This window comes from Oncorhynchus keta, chromosome 11 (genome assembly GCF_023373465.1).
Source record: "Oncorhynchus keta strain PuntledgeMale-10-30-2019 chromosome 11, Oket_V2, whole genome shotgun sequence".
In the NCBI taxonomy this organism is placed as follows: domain Eukaryota; kingdom Metazoa; phylum Chordata; class Actinopteri; order Salmoniformes; family Salmonidae; genus Oncorhynchus; species Oncorhynchus keta.
The window spans coordinates 11,404,213-11,423,895 of NC_068431.1; positions in this window are offsets into that span (position 1 = coordinate 11,404,213).

Sequence of the window (19,683 nt, forward strand, 5' to 3'; positions counted from 1 at the left end):
ACAGCTGTATAAAATCGAGCACACAGCTATGCAATCTCCATAGACAAACATTGGCAGTAGAATGGCCTTACTGTGAACAAGACTTTCAACATGGTACCATCATAGCGTGTCACCTTTCCACCAAGTCAGTTTGTCACATTTCTGCCCTGTTAGAGTTGCCCCGGCCAACTGTAATTGCTATTATTGTGAAGTTGAAACATCTAGGAGCAACAACAGCTCAGCCGCGAAGTGGTAGGCCACACAAGCTCACAGAAGGGGATTGCCGAGTGCCGAAGCTCGTTCTGTGAGTGTTGCAACACTCACTACCGTGTAGGAGCTTCGTTAGGAGCTTCATGAAATGGGTTTCCATGGCAGAGCAGCCGCAACACAAGCCTAAGATCACCATGCGCAATGCAAAGCATCGGCTGGAATGGTGTAAAGCTTGCCGCCATTGGACTCTGGAGCAGTGGAAACGTGTTCTCTGGAGTGATGAATCACGCTTCACCATCTGGCAGTCTGACTGACAAATCTGGGTTTAGCGGATGCCAGGAGAAAGCTACTTGCCCTAATGCATAGTGCCAACTGTAAAGATTGGTGGAGGAGGAATAATGCTCTGGGGCTGTTTTTCATGGTTCGGGCTAGGCCCCTTTGTTCCAGTGAATCTTAAATCTACAGTATACAATGACATTCTAGACAATTCTGTCCTTACAACTTTGTGGCAACAGTTTGGGTAAGGCCCTTTCCCATTTCAGCATGACAATGCCCCTGTGCACAAAGCGAGGTCCATACAAAAATGGTTTGTCGAGATCGGTGTGGAAGAACTTGACTGGCCTGCTCAGAGCCCTGACTTCAACCCTATCGAACACCTTTGGGATTAATTGGAACGCCGACTGTGAGGCTAGACTAATCGCCCGAATAGCAGTGCCCCACCTCATTAATGCTCTTGTGGCTGAATGGAAGCAAGTCCCAGCAGCAATGTTCCAACATCTAGTGGAAGGTGTTCCCAGAAGAGTGGATGCTGTTTTAGCAGCAAAGGGGGGGACCAACTCCATATTATGGAATGGAATGATATGTTCGACGAGCAGGTGTCCACATACTTGTGTTAATGTAGTGCATCTCCAATGCTTAGTGAAAGTGGGTGAGACCCCATACTATGTGAATTTCATTAAGCATTTTTCTACGGCTGGCCATGCTTTCCACCTGGCTACCCCTTCCCCGGTCAACAGCACTGCACCCCCCACAGAAACTCGCCCAAGCCTTCCCCAGACAATCTGGACCCTTTCTTTCTAAAATTATCTGCCGAAATTGTTGCCACCCCTATTACTAGTCTGTTCAACCTCTCTTTCGTGTCGTCTGAGATTCCCAAAGATTGGAAAGCAGCTGCGGTCATCCCCCTCTTCAAAGGGGGGGAATACTCTTGACCCAAACTGCTATAGACCTATATCTATCCTACCCTACCTTTCTAAGGTCTTCGAAAGCCAAGTCAACAAACAGATTACCGACCATTTTGAATCTCACCATACCCTCTCTGCTATGCAATCTGGTTTCAGAACTGGTCATGGGTGCACCTCAGCCACGCTCAAGGTCCTAAACGATATCTTACCCGCCATCGATAAGAAACATTCCTGTGCAGCCGTATTCATTGATCTGGCCAAGGCTTTCGACTCTGTCAATCACCACATCCTCATCGGCAGACTCGACAGCCTTGGTTTCTCAAATTGCCTCGCCTGGTTCACCAACTACTTCTCTGATAGAGTTCAGTGTGTCAAATCGGAGGGTCTGCTGTCCGGACCTCTGGCAGTCTCTATGGGGGTGCCACAGGGTTCAATTCTTGGACCGACTCTCTTCTCTGTATACATCAATGATGTTGCTCTTACTGCTGGTGAGTCTCTTGTCCCTCTATGCAGACAAACCATTCTGTATACTTCGGGCCCTTCTTTGGACACTGTGTTAACAACACTGTGTTAGCCATTCAACTCTCCTTCTGTGGCCTCCAATTGCTCTTAAATACAAGTAAAACTAAATGCATGCTCTTCAACCGATCGCTGCCTGCACCTGCCCGCCTGTCCAACATCACTACTCTGGACGGCTCTGACTTAGAATACGTGGACAACTACAAATACCTAGGTGTCTGGTTAGACTGTAAACTCTCCTTCCAGACCCCCATCAAACATCTCCAATCCAAAGTTAAATCTAGAATTGGCTTCCTATTCCGCAACAAAGCACCCTTCACTCATGCTGCCAAACATACCCTTGTAAAATTGACCATCCTACCAATCTTCGACTTCGGCGATGTCATTTACAAAATAACCTCCAATACCCTACTCAAGAAATTGGATGCAGTCTATCACAGTGCCATCTGTTTTGTCACCAAAGCCCCATATACTACCCACCATTGCGACCTGTACGCTCTCGTTGCCTGGCCCTCGCTTCATACCTGTCGCCAAACCCACTGGATCCATGTCATCTACAAGACCCTGCTAGGTAAAGTCCTCCATTATCTCAGCTCGCTGGTCACCATAACATCACCCACCTGTAGCACGCGCTCCAGCAGGTATATCTCTCTGGTCACCCCCAAAACCAATTCTTCCTTTGGCCGCCTCTCCTTCCAGTTCTCTACTGCCAATGACTAGAACGAACTACAAATATCTCTGAAACTGGAAACACTTATCTCCCTCACTAGCTTTAAGCACCAGCTGTTAGAGCAGCTCACAGATTACTACAGCTGTACATAGCCCACCTATAATTTAGCCCAAACAACTACCTCTTTCCCAACTGTATTTTATTTATTTATTTATTTTGCTCCTTTGCACCCCATTATTTTTATTTCTAGATTGCACATTCTTCCACTCCAGTGTTTTACTTGCTATATTGTATTTACTTCGCCACCATGGCCTTTTTTTTGCCTTTACCTCCCTTCTCACCTCATTTGTTGACATCGTATATAGACTTGTTTCTACTGTATTATTGACTGTTTGTTTTACTCCATGTGTAACTCTGTGTCGTTGTATGTGTCGAACTGCTTTGCTTTATCTTGGCCAGGTCGCATTTGCAAATGAGAACTTGTTCTCAACTTGCCTACCTGGTTTTAAATAAAGGTGAAATAAAAAATAAAATAAAAAATACTAGTTCCTTTGTCTAAGATCGAGGCATCACAGTAAAGATGTACTAAGGTGATGCTGAAGTTAACCAAGAGTAGAGTATCAATCTTTGTATATTTATGTTAATCAGCTTAAAAACTATTGACTCCATCAGATCTGCTGTGAGAGAGATAGAGAGGAGAGCAGAATTGGTATCTATCCAAACACATGTGTAGTGTATTTATTAGCTGTAGTCTTACTTGGTTATGATTAGTAATGCCTGTTGACGGTGCTCTGAGGGACTGTGTTCCGTTAGGGTACCATTCTCATCACCATGGCGGCGAGTGGGAGACAGAGAACGTTCACGAGGGCCCTGATTGGCCTAGACAGCTGATGCATATGCCACATAAAATATTAATGCTCTGTGAATTCAGTGTTTCCGTAGTTGCTCTTTTTTAGGTTCAAGTTTACTAATGCTGAGAATTACTAACGCTTACTAATGCTGAGAATACAGCAACATCATGTTCTGCAGGGTTGTTTTGTGATTACCGTGGACACCATCAACAAGATACAGTATTTGAAATAAGTTTATTAAGCCCTGTTGACATTGGCAGTTTCAAGTGAATCAAATCCTATTTATTTGTAAATCCGGTTTGAATTTGTTATTTTTTCCGCAACGTTTTGGGGGGCTGCGCTACAGACACTGTATCGGTCTGCTAATACAGGACTATTAAAGCTCCACTACTTTTGGGATCAAAACAAAAAAAACACAACAACAACCAAACTATATAGACTGTATATACATGTTTCTTTTTATGGGGTGCTGCAACATCCTCAGCACCCTTACTTCTCACAGCTATGCCGTTGTTACTATGACAACTAGCGTAACATTGTGATCAAATGACTTCTGTCTGAACGCACACAAATCCGATTTGGTCACATGTGACTTGCTGTTTGGCCAGTTAGTATTCCACAACTGATTTGAGCATCACACTGCAGTGTGAACAAGGCTTTCGTCTCTCACTCCTGTCTTATTGTACTAGGCTGACTCCTCCGCAAACCTATAAATACCTAGGTGTCTGGCTAGACTGTAAACTTCCAGACTCACATTAAACATCTCCAATCCAAAGTTCAATCGAGAATCGGCTTCCTATTTCGCAACAAAGCATCCTTCACTCATGCTGCCAAACATACCCTCGTAAAACTGACTATCCTACTGATCCTTGACTTCGGCGATGTCATTTACATAATAGCCTCCAATACCCTACTCAGCAAATTGGATGTAGTCTATCACAGTGCCATCCGTTTTGTCACCAAAGCCCCATATACTACCCACCACTGCGACCTGTATGTTCTCGTTGGCTGGTCCTCGCTACATATTCTTCGCCAAACCCACTGGCTCTGGATCATCTATAAGTCTTTGCTAGGTAAAGCTCCACATTATCTGAACTCACTGGTCACTATAGCAACACCCAGTCGTAGCACACGCTCCAGCACACGCTCTGGTCACCCCCAAAACCGCCTCTCCTTTATTGCTGCCAATGGCTGGAACGAAGTACAAAAATCTCTGAAACTGGAAACACTTATCTCCCTCACTAGCTTTAAGCACCAGCTGTCAGAGCAGCTCACAGATTACTGCACCTGTACATGGCCCATCTATAATTTAGCCCAACAACTACAACTACCTCTCCCCTACTGTATTTATTTATTTATTTTGCTCCTTTGCACCCCATTATTTTTATTTCTACTTTGCACATTCTTCCACTGCAAATCTACCATTCCAGTGTTTTACTTGCTATATTGTATTTACTTCGCCACCATGGCCTTTTTTTGCATTTACCTCCTTTATCTCAACTAATTTGCTCACATTGTATATAGACTTATTTGTCTACTGTATTATTGACTGTATGTTTGTTTTATTCCATGTGTTGTGTTGTTGTATGTGTCGAACTGCTTTGCTTTATCTTGGCCAGGTCGCAATTGTAAATGAGAACTTGTTCTCAACTGGCCTACCTGTTCTCAACTGGCCTACGTGCCCAACTGGCCTACCTGTTCTCAACTGGCCTACCTGGCCAACTGGCCTACCTGTTCTCAACTGGCCTACGTGCCCAACTGGCCTACCTGTTCTCAACTGGCCTACCTGGCCAACTGGCCTACCTGTTCTCAACTGGCCTACGTGCCCAACTGGCCTACCTGTTCTCAACTGGCCTACCTGGCCAACTGGCCTACCTGTTCTCAACTGGCCTACCTGGCCAACTGGCCTACCTGTTCTCAACTAGCCTACCTGGCCAACTGGCCTACCTGTTCTCAACTAGCCTACCTGGCCAACTGGCCTACCTGTTCTCAACTGGCCTACCTGGCCAACTGGCCTACCTGTTCTCAACTGGCCTACCTGGCCAACTGGCCTACCTGTTCTCAACTGGCCTACCTGGCCAACTGGCCTACCTGTTCTCAACTGGCCTACCTGGCCAACTGGCCTACCTGTTCTCAACTGGCCTACCTGGCCAACTGGCCTACCTGTTCTCAACTGGCCTACCTGGCCAACTGGCCTACCTGTTCTCAACTGGCCTACCTGGCCAACTGGCCTACCTGGCCAACTAGCCCACCTGGTTAAATAAAGGTGAAATAAAATACATTTAAAAATAAGTATAAGGCTTAAGCAGACAGACAGACAGACAGACAGACAGACAGACAGACAGACAGACAGACAGACAGACAGGCAGGCAGACAGACAGAACAAGAAGAAGCACAGAGTGACAGCAAAGAAGATGCTGAGACAGACAGCACAAAAGAGATAAAAAACAGTTGGCAGTTGGCAGTGATGTGGACTGGTGTGGAGAAAATGCCATGACCAAATTCTTGTCTCATTCCCCCATGATGAAAGTGCTCTCCCTATCTGAACTCCCTGAGCTCCCCTGCTCCGATCACTCCATGGCACTGAGCTCATCAGTCATGCTGCAATGGGATGTGACGTGGGCGTGTCGGGGACTTGTGATGCCATATGTGAAACAGTTAAACCCCTAACAGCTCTCAGATGGCGAGATGGAGGATGGGAGATTGCCAAAGGCTCCCTCTCTATCTCCCCCCAAGCTCAATCCGCCATGACACCCTCGCAGTCCTTCTGTTACTATAGTAGTGCCTGGGATACACCATGGAACAGAACCACATGCTCTGGAGTCCATACAAACCTCTCACATCTCTCCATAACGGAACATGCAAACACACCGACTGTCCCACGACATAAACCATCACCCCCCCATCCGCCCCCATCCTCCTTTCTCTCCATCGGCCCGAACCCAACATGAACACACCCCACCCCACCGTTTATTCACTATGGCAGGTCTACAACCAAGACGGTAAGCCTTACAGTTTTGCCTGGAGGCATTATCCAATTCTGCACTGTTTCCTATCCTAACTGTCAACCCTGAACATTTTCACTTCTTTTTTTTGTTGCAATCAAGTACTTTGAGCTTGGTGGTGAAAACCTATGTATCCTCTGGGGTGCAGTAGGCTGGAGGAAGTGGTTTGAGAGGGTAATTCCAGCTCCAGTGCCTAAACTGCCATGGTTCCACAAACAACACATTCTCTCCTGGGTTTCTAGTGTTTCTGCATTTCACTATGGGATATGTTGGCTCTTGCCCAATTTTTCAGTTTTTGATTTGTTAAAAAAGTTTGAAATATCCAATAAATGTCGTTCCACTTCATGATTGTGTCCCACTTGTTGTTGATTCTTCACAAAAAAATACAGTTTTATATATTTATGTTTGAAGCCTGAAATGTGGCAAAAGGTCGCAAAGTTCAAGGGGGCCGAATACTTTCGCAAAGCACTGTAGTTGTATCATATTCAATATAATGTATCCTTACACTCTTAGAAGAAAAGGTGATATGTAGAACCTTAAAAGGTTCTTCGACTGTCCACATAGGAGAACCCTTTTTGGTTGCAGGTAGAAAGAACCCTTTTTCGGTTCCCTGTAGATATAACTTTCTACAAAGGGTTCTACATAGAAACCAAAAAGATTCTACCAGGAACCCCAAAGGGTTCTCCTATTGGGACAGCTGAAGAACCCGTTTGGAACCCTTACAGCAACGCTGTAGCTGTGTCTCTTCTAAGTTCTCGAATAGTCATCATGTCCACGGAATCTGTAGTGTACTGTTGCATCCTGTCCTACTAGAGGTTAAGTGCAGAGTCTCTTTAACCTATTACATCTCTCTGTTGTTCCATAGATTTCCTCTCTCCGTCCCTACTTGTATTCATATAGAGCAGGCCCTATGATCTATGAAGTCTGTTTTCCTTTATACTTAATGCCAGCTCCTCACATTCCAGAAAATGCACAGGGAAAGATGTTCCTTCAGCGGACTAAGATTTAAACCTACATAAACACAATCGCCTTAATTTATGTCAAAGGCTCTTTAAATTGACAGCCTGAAAACAATTAACACCTTTTCTCCAACATGTCTTGCTTTCCCTCTGGCATAAGAAGCAATAATATTTATTTTTGCCTGCAGCGTCATGGGTCACATCAACTCGATTAGAGATTACTGCTCTGGCAAACAGGGTTTTCAACACCTAGTGTGTGCGGTGAGGAACCAGCTTGACAAGGCAGTTAAGAATGTATACTCTCTGCTTTGGGAGAGATGCTGTTTTTTCCTCTCCCGGAGCAATTCCCATGCCTCTGAGGCTGTCTGCCTGCCCGCTTGATGTAAATCGTATGCAGGGAAAACGTCTCTCTGCACAGCGTACAGGCAATGAGACGATGTACACACAAGATATTTAGGAATAGTTTTTCAATGACTTCATTCTAGCTGGTGTTGAAACAAGTTCAATATTACTTGTCTTATCTTTGTATGATGCTGATGTGTAGTATCAATATTTATTTACATTGTAAACTCAGCAAAAAAAGAAACGTCCTCTCACTGTCAACTGCATTTATTTTCAGCAAACTTATCATGTGTAAATATTTATATGAACATAACAAGTTTCAACAACTGAGACATAAACTGAACAAGTCCCACAGACATGTGACTAACAGAAATGGAATAATGTGTCCCTGAAAAAGGGGTGGTCAAAATTAAAAGTAACAGTCAACAGTACTGAGTTGCTTCTCCTCCTCATGGACTGCACCAGATTTGCCAGTTCTTGCTGTGAGATGTTACCCCACTCTTCCAGCAAGGCAAATGCAAATTCCCTGACATTTCTGGGGGGAATATCCCTAGCCGGTGATGTCTGGTGAGGACCTGCCTTACAACAGGCCTACAAGCCCTCAGTCCAGCTTCTCTCAGCCTATTGCGGACAGTCTGAGCACTGATGAAGGGATTGTGCATTCCTGGTGTAACTCGGACAGTTGTTGTTGCCATCCTGTACCTGTCCCGCAGGTGTGATGTTCGGATGTACCGATCCTGTGCAGGTGTTGTTACACGTGGTCTGCCACTGCGAGGACGATCAGCTGTCCACCACCCTGTCTTAGCACAGTATGGACATTGCAATTTATTGCCCTGGCAACATCTGCACTCCTCATGCCTCCTTGCAGCATGCCTAAGGCACGTTCACACAGATGAGCAGGGACCCTGGGCATCTTTCTTTTGGTGTTTTTCAGAGTCAGTAGAAAGGCCTCTTTAGTGTCCTAAGTTTTCATAACTGTGACCTTAATTGCCTACCATCTGTAAGCTGTTAGTGTCTTAACGACTATTCCACAGGTGCATGTTCATTAATTGTTTATGGTTCATTAAACCAGCATGGGAAACCGTGTTTAAACCCTTTACAATGAAGATCTGTGAAGTTATTTGGATTTTTACGAATTATCTTTGAAAGACAAGGTCCTAAAAAAAGGTTTGTTTCTTTTTTTGCTGAGTTGATGTTTTACTTACACTTATAAAAAAGGTGATATGATGTATCATGACAACATTGCATTTGGAAGTCATTGTTTATTTTCAGATTTCAATCACACTGCAATTGAGAGATCATTTTTGTTCACCATCTATAACTGAAACCATAAGCCACTGGAGAGAGAAAGTCCACTGTCCACCAGTTTGTTTGTTTTAAATATTGTGATTTCCACAACTAAATCCAGTGGCAGTGGATGATTCCACTCAGTGGATGATTCTACTCAGTGGATGATTCTTATTGCAGACCCACAATCAATGCTTTATCAGTGTTTCAGTCGTGTACATGTACTGGCATCTCTCGGCGGAGGCAAAAAAGGGACTTTTGATAAGTGCCCAGACCTCTAAATTTCATTCACGTGTATTTAACAGCATGTTACACCACTCCTTTAAACAGCTCAGTGTGAGCCAAGAAAGAGCATGGTTTTCATAACGAGGCTCCCATAACAGCTCTAATAATCAACGTGGAGTTCATTATTACAGGCTGGTTGGGTTAGCTTACAGCAGGACTCTCCAACCCTGTTCCTGGAGAGCTACCGTTCTGTAGGTTTTCACTCCAAACCTGTTCCTGGAGAGCTACCTTCCTGTAGGTTTTTCAACCCTAATCTAGAGCACCTGATTCTAATAATTATCTGGTTGATAAGTTTAATCAGGTTAGTTACAACTGGGGTTGGAGCGAAAACCTACAGGAGTGTAGCTCTCCAGGAACAGGGTTGGAGAGCCCTGGCCTAGAGCCTACAGCCCAGAGCCCAGTCCCCAGGGCCAGGGGACATAGAGGAGAAAACACAAGTCCCTGGGGAGCTTTAAGACGACTCTCTCTTTCTCTCTCGCACACGTTTTCTCTTTCATTCTCCCTTTCTATGTTTTATTCTCTCCCTTTCTATGTTTTATTCTCTCCATTTCTATGTTTTATTCTGTCCATTTCTATGTTTTATTCTCTCCATTTCTATGTTTTATTCTCTCCATTTCTATGTTTTATTCTCTCCATTTTTATGTTTTATTCTCTCCATTTCTATGTTTTATTCTCTCCATTTCTATGTTTTATTCTCTCCCTTTCTATGTTTTATTCTCTCCATTTCTATGTTTTATTCTCTCCATTTCTATGTTTTATTCTCTCCATTTCTATGTTTTATTCTCTCCATTTCTATGTTTTATTCTCTCCATTTCTATGTTTTATTCTCTCCATTTCTATGTTTTATTCTCTCCATTTCTATGTTTTATTCTCTCCATTTCTATGTTTTATTCTCTCCATTTCTATGTTTTATTCTCTCCATTTCTATGTTTTATTCTCTCCATTTCTATGTTTTATTCTCTCCATTTCTATGTTTTATTCTCTCCCTTTCTATGTTTTATTCTCTCCATTTCTATGTTTTATTCTCTCCCTTTCTATGTTTTATTCTCTCCATTTCTATGTTTTATTCTCTCCATTTCTATGTTTTATTCTCTACATTTCTTCCTCTGAGGGACATTAGTTCCTGTGAAACGAGAAGTAGCCCTTTTTTGGGAATCTATAGTCCTGCCAGCTGCAGCCTGCTTCTCTGTAGCTGGAGAGGACAGACCCATGGACATGAAGCGTAGCATGATATTGCATTTTGGTAGTTGCATGCGAGCATTTTTGGCATTGCTCACCATCCCATGGGAGAGGAGATAAAGTCATGAACTGACAGGGCTCTCAAGTGTCTCGCTATGAAATCTGAACTGTCCTTTTTCATCTATCATTCTATAATGGCTTATATTATTTGGGATGTTTCCCTCTGATGGTCCCTGAGCTGTCTATTCTTCAAAAGCGTCTATTCTTTTGAAATGTAAAAAATAAATGAACAAGCTATTGATATTTAGGTGACTGTGGTTAATCTGGGGTTTAATCTTCGCTAACTAAACTGTCAATTAAATTCTGATGTCGGTGTCACAAGTTGTACTGTTTAATGTTACGCTTTATTCGCTATAGTCTCAGGCGATTTACAATAGACAAATAATTAGGGTAAAAAAATTCACCACTTATCAGCTTGACTGTGGCACAGACCTGTTTTATCATGCATGTCACGCAGAAAGCTTCTGTCCTTGAAAGTTTCACATTTTCATCCTCTCCTTTCCCTTCATTTCCCACATTAACTGTTAATGACTCCAGATGTTTGGCCTTGTTTTCACTTTCCTTTTCAGCTAAATTGTCAATTGAATCTGGCCATGAAAGAGTAGCTGCTATTCGGGAACAAAGACAGTGTGTGTCAGGACGGAGAGAGTGACCAGGACAGTGTGTGTCAGGATGGAGAGAGCGACCAGGACAGTGTGTGTCAGGATGGAGAGAGCGACCAGGACAGTGTGTGTCAGGATGGAGAGAGTGACCAGGACAGTGTGTGTCAGGATGGAGAGAGCGACCAGGACAGTGTGTGTCAGGATGGAGAGAGCGACCAGGACAGTGTGTGTCAGGATGGAGAGAGCGACCAGGACAGTGTGTGTCAGGATGGAGAGAGTGACCAGGACAGTGTGTGTCAGGATGGAGAGAGCGACCAGGACAGTGTGTGTCAGGATGGAGAGAGCGACCAGGACAGTGTGTGTCAGGATGGAGAGAGCGACCAGGACAGTGTGTGTCAGGATGGAGACAGCGACCAGGACAGTGTGTGTCAGGATGGAGAGAGTGACCAGGACAGTGTGTGTCAGGATGGAGAGAGTGACCAGGACAGTGTGTGTCAGGATGGAGAGAGTGACCAGGACAGTGTGTGTCAGGATGGAGAGAGTGACCAGGACAGTGTGTGTCAGGATGGAGAGAGTGACCAGGACAGTGTGTGTCAGGATGGAGAGAGTGACCAGGACAGTGTGTGTCAGAATGGAGAGAGTGACCAGGACAGTGTGTGTCAGGATGGAGAGAGTGACCAGGACAGTGTGTGTCAGGATGGAGAGAGTGACCAGGACAGTGTGTGTCAGGATGGAGAAAGTGACCAGGACAGTGTGTGACAGGATGGAGAGAGTGACCAGGACAGTGTGTGTCAGGATGGAGAGAGTGACCAGGACAGTGTGTGTCAGGATGGAGAGAGTGACCAGGACAGTGTGTGTCAGGATGGAGAGCGACCAGGACAGCAGGATGAGAGGGGTTGTCCTGGTTCCCACATGACGCTGCAGCTGGCTTTTCACTGCTCTTTACTGACCTCTAAAGTCTCTCCATTCCTTTCTGTTTATTCCCTGAGAGCGGATCTCCTCTACCTGTGCCGTTACACTGCTGTCATGAATCTGCATGATGCCAGTTTAGGGTTGTTTACGAAAAGAAAATGGCTGACAGAAGCCATGCTCACAACCCTATTTGCTGGCTGTTATTCACAGTGTGTGTGTGTGTGGCAACGGAGGTGGGGGAGCTTTTTCATCCGCGATAAGAGGCCTGATACAAGTCTTTAAATGCACAGGAGCTCTCCCATGAGGTTAGGTCCCAGTGCTCCACGGTTGTTCCTATCCAGATGTGTGCTAAGAATAAGGCCCTTTATTTATCGTTCTCCAGTTTATTTTTGGAACAGCTCTGGAATGTGCTCCTTCTGCCTGTTTGTGCCGAACAGAAAAACGTAAGCGTCAGTAAACGCTGCAGCAGCTGATGATAAAGAAACTGCAGCATGTTTGGAGCATGACTGGGACTAGGAGTGGGAGTGGGAGTGGGACTAGGAGTGGGAGTGGGACTAGGACTGGGACTAGGAGTGGGAGTGGGACTGGGACTGGGAGTGGGAGTGGGACTGGAACTAGGAGTGGGAGTGGGACTAGGAGTGGGACTGGGACTAGGAGTGGGACTGGGACTAGGAGTGGGAGTGGGACTAGGAGTGGGAGTGGGACTAGGAGTGGGAGTGGGAGTGGGACTAGGAGTGGGACTAGGAGTGGGAGTGGGACTAGGAGTGGGAGTGGGACAAGGAGTGGGACTGGGACTAGGAGTGGGACTAGGAGTGGGAGTGGGACTAGGAGTGGGACTAGGACTGGGACTAGGAGTGGGAGTGGGACTAGGAGTGGGACTGGGACTAGGAGTGGGACTAGGAGTGGGACTAGGAGTGGGACTAGGAGTGGGACTAGGAGTGGGAGTGGGACTAGGACTGGGACTAGGAGTGGGACTAGGAGTGGGAGTGGGACTGGGACTGGCAGTGGGACTGCAGCTTCCCCGTGTAAGGCCCTGTACTGTGTGGCCATACTGGGACTGGGACTGTAGCTTCCCTCTGTAAGGCCCTGTACTGTGTCGACATAGTGGGACTGGGACTGTAGCTTCCCTCTGTAAGGCCCTGTACTGTGTGGCCATACTGGGACTGGGACTGTAGCTTCCCTCTGTAAGGCCCTGTACTGTGTGGCCATACTGGGACTGGGACTGTAGCTTCCCTCTGTAAGGCCCTGTACTGTGTGGCCATACTGGGACTGTAGCTTCCCTCTGTAAGGCCCTGTACTGTGTCGACATCCTGGGACTGGGACTGTAGCTTCCCTCTATAAGGCCCTGTGCTGAGTCGACATCCTGGGACTGGGACTGAGGCTTCCCTCTATAAGGCCCTGTGCTGAGTCGACATCCTGGGACTTCTTATGGCACTAAAAATGGAGGACGTCTTGTGTCCTTTCACCGTACCCTTGTTCCCTCTCCTCCATGAACAATGACAGGCTCCACCGCAGGCTGAGCCAGAAAGTGGGGTGCACACATTGTTGTTTACCCTCTAGGAATGCACACTGCCTCTATTGTGGGGGGCAGAAGAACGACAACAGTTTAGACAAAGGATTTTGAAGGGAAAATGAACATTTAAAGTGATTGTGGTGAAGCCAGTTCAAACAGTATATAAAGGAGGCCTCAGATCTGATTTTCTTCAGGGGGAGAAACATTGGCAGCATGCCCAGATAGCAGAAAATGATCTGCTGGGCAGTATGCCCGCCCACTGAAGTTGGTGAGGGCTCTGGTCCTTCCCAGCCCACACAGGCTTTGTTAGGCCTGATTGGAACCATCACAGTGGACACCATGAACATGACCCAGGTCAAGGTGCATCATCAAACCTGGTAAACATGTGCTGTTCCATCACATAGACAGACAGCTCTCACAATGACAGGAGGTGACTGGTCCGGAGTTGGACTGAACGTTCCCCGAGATTAAAAGGAGCAGACCTGTTTACGCAGCTGAAATTCCCATGACTGATCGTCATCTGCAGTCCTCTCCCACTTCATAGTTTAGCAAAACAAAAAAAGAGCACAAATTAAACTATCCAAATTTCCCATTATTCTTTTTACATATGGATCCAATTAGTTGAAATACTGTGAAACCATGCGAGTGAGTTCTTGTTTTTCTTCCATTTCCTTTTCTTTTGAAATACAATGTTCTTTGTTCATTGATTTAGCTCTAATGTTACATACCCATGTCCATGACTTGGTTCTCAGGTTTGTAATCTCTCTGCTGGACGGGATATCTTTCCCTCTCTCCACTGTTTTATTTTGAGTTGTTATTTTTGGCTACCACTACCACAGTCAGACCTTAGGTTCTTTTCCCAAGCGATATACATGTCATACACCCACATACCATACAGCATCTGATCCTGCCCCACATGCAAACCCATTTTCACCACAGCTTCTTTCCCTGGAAAAAATAATATGTAAACAAATAGAAAAAAGGTTTATTCCTGTTTCATGGAAATCTATTTACTTTATGGGACATTTTGTAAGTGGAACGCCATTTTCTACAATGTCTTGATAATCTGTCTTTTATAAATTCCTTAATATTTGCACTGAAAACTATAGTCAATAATTGGTTATTTATTACAATTATTATTATTACTATATCATAAAATGTTACATATGCTCAAAATAAAAGCTATAAATATATATTATGATTATAGTAGTGACTGTTAAAAGAACTCCCCACTCAAAGAGATTTATCTGTTCTCCTGTTTCCATCCATCACGGTTTATCTGGAGACACAGTGCCACCTATTGGAAAGACAGAATATTACATTTACATTGAAGGATTGTGTAGTGACCAGGGTGAACTGTTGGAAAATATGTCCTGTCAATATTGACCAATCGACTGTTCATACAAGTATGTGGAAATACAATTAAAATGCAATTGTGTGATCATCAGTAAATGGCACAATGATTATTGGTAGTTTACCAATAGTTTAGAATCGCTTGTACACCTACTCCGTAGCTCCTAACCTCACACACTTTTGTGGACCTGAAGTTCTGAATTCATAAGGTACCGATCAAAATGTACTGTGGGAGGGAGGGGTCTGGTCCAACTTAAGGTGTCATAATAAAATGCACCCCCCTCACCAACGTAACAAAATATTTTCACATGACACTCCCCCTTGTACTGTAAAATAAATTGAACACCCTTCCCTCTCATAGAATGAACTCTAAATATGGTTAATTATCACAAATAACAATAACTGTAGCGACCCTGTCTTTATATTGTTTTATATTCATGGATATCGACTGCCACTTCATCTGTTGTGTCACAGTAAATGCAGGGCTAGGGGCCAGAGGGTTGAGGGTTCTCCAACCACTACAGACAGAATCACTCTCATTGCCTGTTTCATTACTGTCCGCTTAGAGCCGTCTACAGACAATGGTCAGCTCCTGGGAAGTCTGATTTAAAGTTATATCAAATATATGCAACAAATTTTCCACCAATAGGTTTCTGTGCCAATGCACCACACAACCAATAAACAAAGCATACCGATATTGTTTGTGTTTTCAACACCACTATAAATAGACTATGTCAATCTGGACAAACAGAAAACACACCCCTTCCTGCCTTATAGGCTTACCCAGTATCGAATGCTTGGCTTGACAATCTCTGAATGTTATTCAACTTTTGGTGAATTTCCATTTATTAAATTGCCTCTGCACAGTTTGGATTAATTGATTGATTTTCTGTCAGTAAAAAAAAAACCACACACATACATATATATATACACACACACACACACACGCAAATCATTTTTTTTTAAGTAAATGTGACTGCACAATAAAGTCAGAGGTGTATTTACATTGAGGTATCTACATTTGCTGCAGCATATGATATAGTAATATAAGGACTGAATGCACATCTAATTTACACATCTCCATCTTGCTTCCGAGTCACCTTATTTTTTAACATACATTATATATACAAATGTATGTGGACATCCCTTCAAATTAGTGGATTCTGCTATTTCAGCCACACCCGTTGCTGACAGGTGTATAAAATCGAGCACACAGCCATGCAATCTCCATAGCCAAACATTGCAATCTCTATAGACAAACACGTCTGTCCTCGGTTGCAACACTCACTACCGAGTTCCAAACTGCCTCTGGAAGCAACGTCGGCACAATAACTGTTCGTCGGGAACTTCATGAAATGGTTTTCCATGGCTGAGCAGCCACACACAAGCCTAAAATCACCATGCGGAATTCCAAGCGTCGGCTGGAGTGGTGAAGGCTCGCCGCCATTGGACTCTGGAAATGTGTTTTCTGGAGTAATAAATCACCCTTCACCATCTGGCAGTTCGACGGAAGAATCTGGTTGATAAAGAAATGGTTTGTCGAGATCAGTGTGGAAGAACTTGATTAGCCTGCACAGAGCCCTGACCTCAACCCCGTCGAACACCTTTGAGATGAATTGGATAGCGGACTGCGAGCCAGGCCTAATCGCCAAACATCAGTGCCCGACCTCACTAATGCTTTTGTGGCTGAATGGAAGCAAGTCCCTGCAGCAATGTTCCAACATCTAGTAGAAACCCTTCCCAGAAGATGTTCCAACATCTAGTAGAAACCCTTCCCAGAAGATGTTCCAACATCTAGTAGAAACCCTTCCCAGAAGAGGAGAGGCTGTTATAGCCACAAAGGGAAGACCAGCTCCATATTAATGCCCATACATTTTGGAATGAGATGTTCGACAAGCAGATGTCCACATATTTTTGGTCATGCAGTGTAGCATCTATGGGCTTTTATATTTTTCTGGCATGCGTAATAAAATGTCTTTAATGTAGGGCTCATAAAATATCTTTAATGTAGGGCTCATAAAATATCTTTAATGTAGGGCTTATAAAATGTATTTCATGTAGGGCTTATAAAATGTATTTCATGTAGGGCTTATAAAATGTATTTCATGTAAGGCTTATCAGACTCAGGTAGCATCAGACTTTAATTTTCATAGCGATCAAAGCTCTAATCAAACCTAGATATTAATATGTTTTAGAATGATACATACAGTTTGGGCACGAAATATCGGGTTGCCAGTGAGAAAAGTGATTATTCTCTGGATGGAACATTTGTAAAATACTGGGAAAATATTCAATCCTAGTCTGAAGCTTATTCTTTAGATGTTTGTGTGCGCATGTGAACCATGATGTGCAAGCATAATCAGTGACACTGGACCAGCGCACTTTCCAGAATCTTTAGGGTGTCTATAGGTTTCCATCCAATTGATGACAGATTTTAATGTGAATATTTAAAAATCATCATAAAAACAATATGCATGTTGCGAGGCAGGAAGGACTCCCAAATTCTCTAAAACAACGCTGAAGGCGGCTTATGGTAGAGAAATTAACTTTAGCATTCCAATTGCACACTCCCTCCCTCAAATCTGTGGCATTGTGTTGTTTGACAACCCTGCACATTTTAGAGTGGACTTTTGTCCCCAGCTCAAGGTGCATCTGTGTAATGGTCATATGGTTTAATCAGCTTCTTGATATGCCACAACTGTCAGGTGGATAGATTATATTGGCAATGGAGAAATGCTCCCTAACAAGAATGTAAACTAATTTGTGTACAAAGAGAAATGTTGGTCCATATGGAACATTTTGGGGAGCTTTTATTTCAGTTTATGAAACCAACACTTTACATGTTGCGTTTATATTTTTGTTCAGTGTATATTGCGGCAAACACAGCATTAGTTGGAACTTAATATGGCCAAAGAAAAGGCTCAACAGAATGAAACAAAATACTTGCAAACTGGTTTAAACCTTCAGATGTTTCCAACAGGCTATATTGCAGCAATTACCAACAAAGGCAAATAATTACCGTACCCAACAAATGACAGAAATAGGCTAATATTATTTATTTTTTACAACAGACCTACTTATGTCCGATCTTTATTTAAAAATGGAGCACACAAGACAGATCAAATTTAATTTAGCAAATGTAAAAATGTCTCAGAATTCAACAAAACAGGTTTGGCCTATTATTAAATAGGCTTACAATAATAACAATGATATACAATAATGATAAAACAAATGATAAATGTAAGTTTCAAAATTGCATCCTGCCTGAATAGGGAGTTGCAGTTACCTGTATTCTTCTCATCTTAGTCCACTACAATATTAAAACATATATTCAATTCCCCCTGTAGGCTGTTCATTACTTTTCCCTCTAACTTTTGTTTACCTCCATTTTAGCAATAAACAGTAGCCTAGGCCAAGGCCTCCTCTGTTATGTACCTCCTCTCATGTACCTAATAAAAAAAATACAAGTTAAATGGGTTTCCATCCCATTTTCAACTCTAGGCGTAGATGGTTTTGTCCCCCCCAAAAATGTTTCCATAGGTATAGCGAATGTGCCCACTTTGGTATTGGGACATGCACTCTAGTCAACAGCTTGCAGTTACAGTGCATGTCCCAATACCAAAGTGGGCACATTCAAGGGTTTTTCTTTATTCTCACTATTTTCTACATACATAATAGTGAATAATAAAGTACCCCCAAAAGTCTTCGAATTTTAGATTCTAGCCACCCATTACCTTGACGACAGCGTCGCAATCTCTTGGCATTCTCTCAACCAGCTTCACCTGGAATGCTTTTCCAACAGTCTTGAAGGAGTTCCCATATTTGCTGAGCACTTGCTGGCTGCTTTTCCTGCAATCTGCGGTCCAACTCATCCCAAACCATCTCAGTTGTGTTGAGGTTGGGTGATTGTGGAGGCAAGGTCATCTGATGAAGCATTCCGGCACTCTCCTTGTTGGTCAAATAGCCCTTACACAGCCTGGAAGTGTTTTCGGTCATTGTCCTGTTGAAAAGCAAATGATAGTCCCACTAAGCGCAAACTAGATGGGATGGCGAATCGCTGCAGAATGCTGTGGTAGCCATGCTGTTTAAGTATGCCTTGAATTCTAAATAAATCCCTGACAATGTCACCAGCAAAGCACCCCCACACTTCTCCACCATGCTTTATGACGGAAACCACACATTATCCATTCACCTACTCTGTGTCTCGGAAAGACATGGTGGTTGGAACCAAAAATCTCAAATTTGGACTCATCAGACTAAAGGACAGATTTCCACAGGTGATATACATTGCTTGTGTTTCTTGGCCCAAGCAAGTCTCTTCTTATTGGTGTCATTTAGTAGTATTCTTTGCAGCAATTTGACTATGGAGGCCTGATTCACGCAGTCCCCTCTGAACAGTTGATGTTGAGATGTGTCTGTAACTTGAACTCTCTGAAGCATTTATTTGGGATGCAATCTGAGGTGCAGTTAACTCTAATGAACTTATCCTCTGCGGCAGAGGTAACTCTGGGTCTTCCTTTCCTGTGGCGGTCCTCTTGAAAGCCAGTTTCATCATAGAGCTTGATGGGACTGCATTGCGACTGCATTTGAAGCAACTTTAAAAGTTCTTGACATTTTACTCATTGACTGACCTTCATGTCCTATAGCAGGGCTGCCCAACCCTCTTCCTGGAGATCTACTGTCCTGTAGGTTTTCAGTCCAACCCTAATTTAGCATATCTGACTCAGTATAATCAGGTGTGTTAAATTAGGGTTGGACTGGAAACCCACAGGA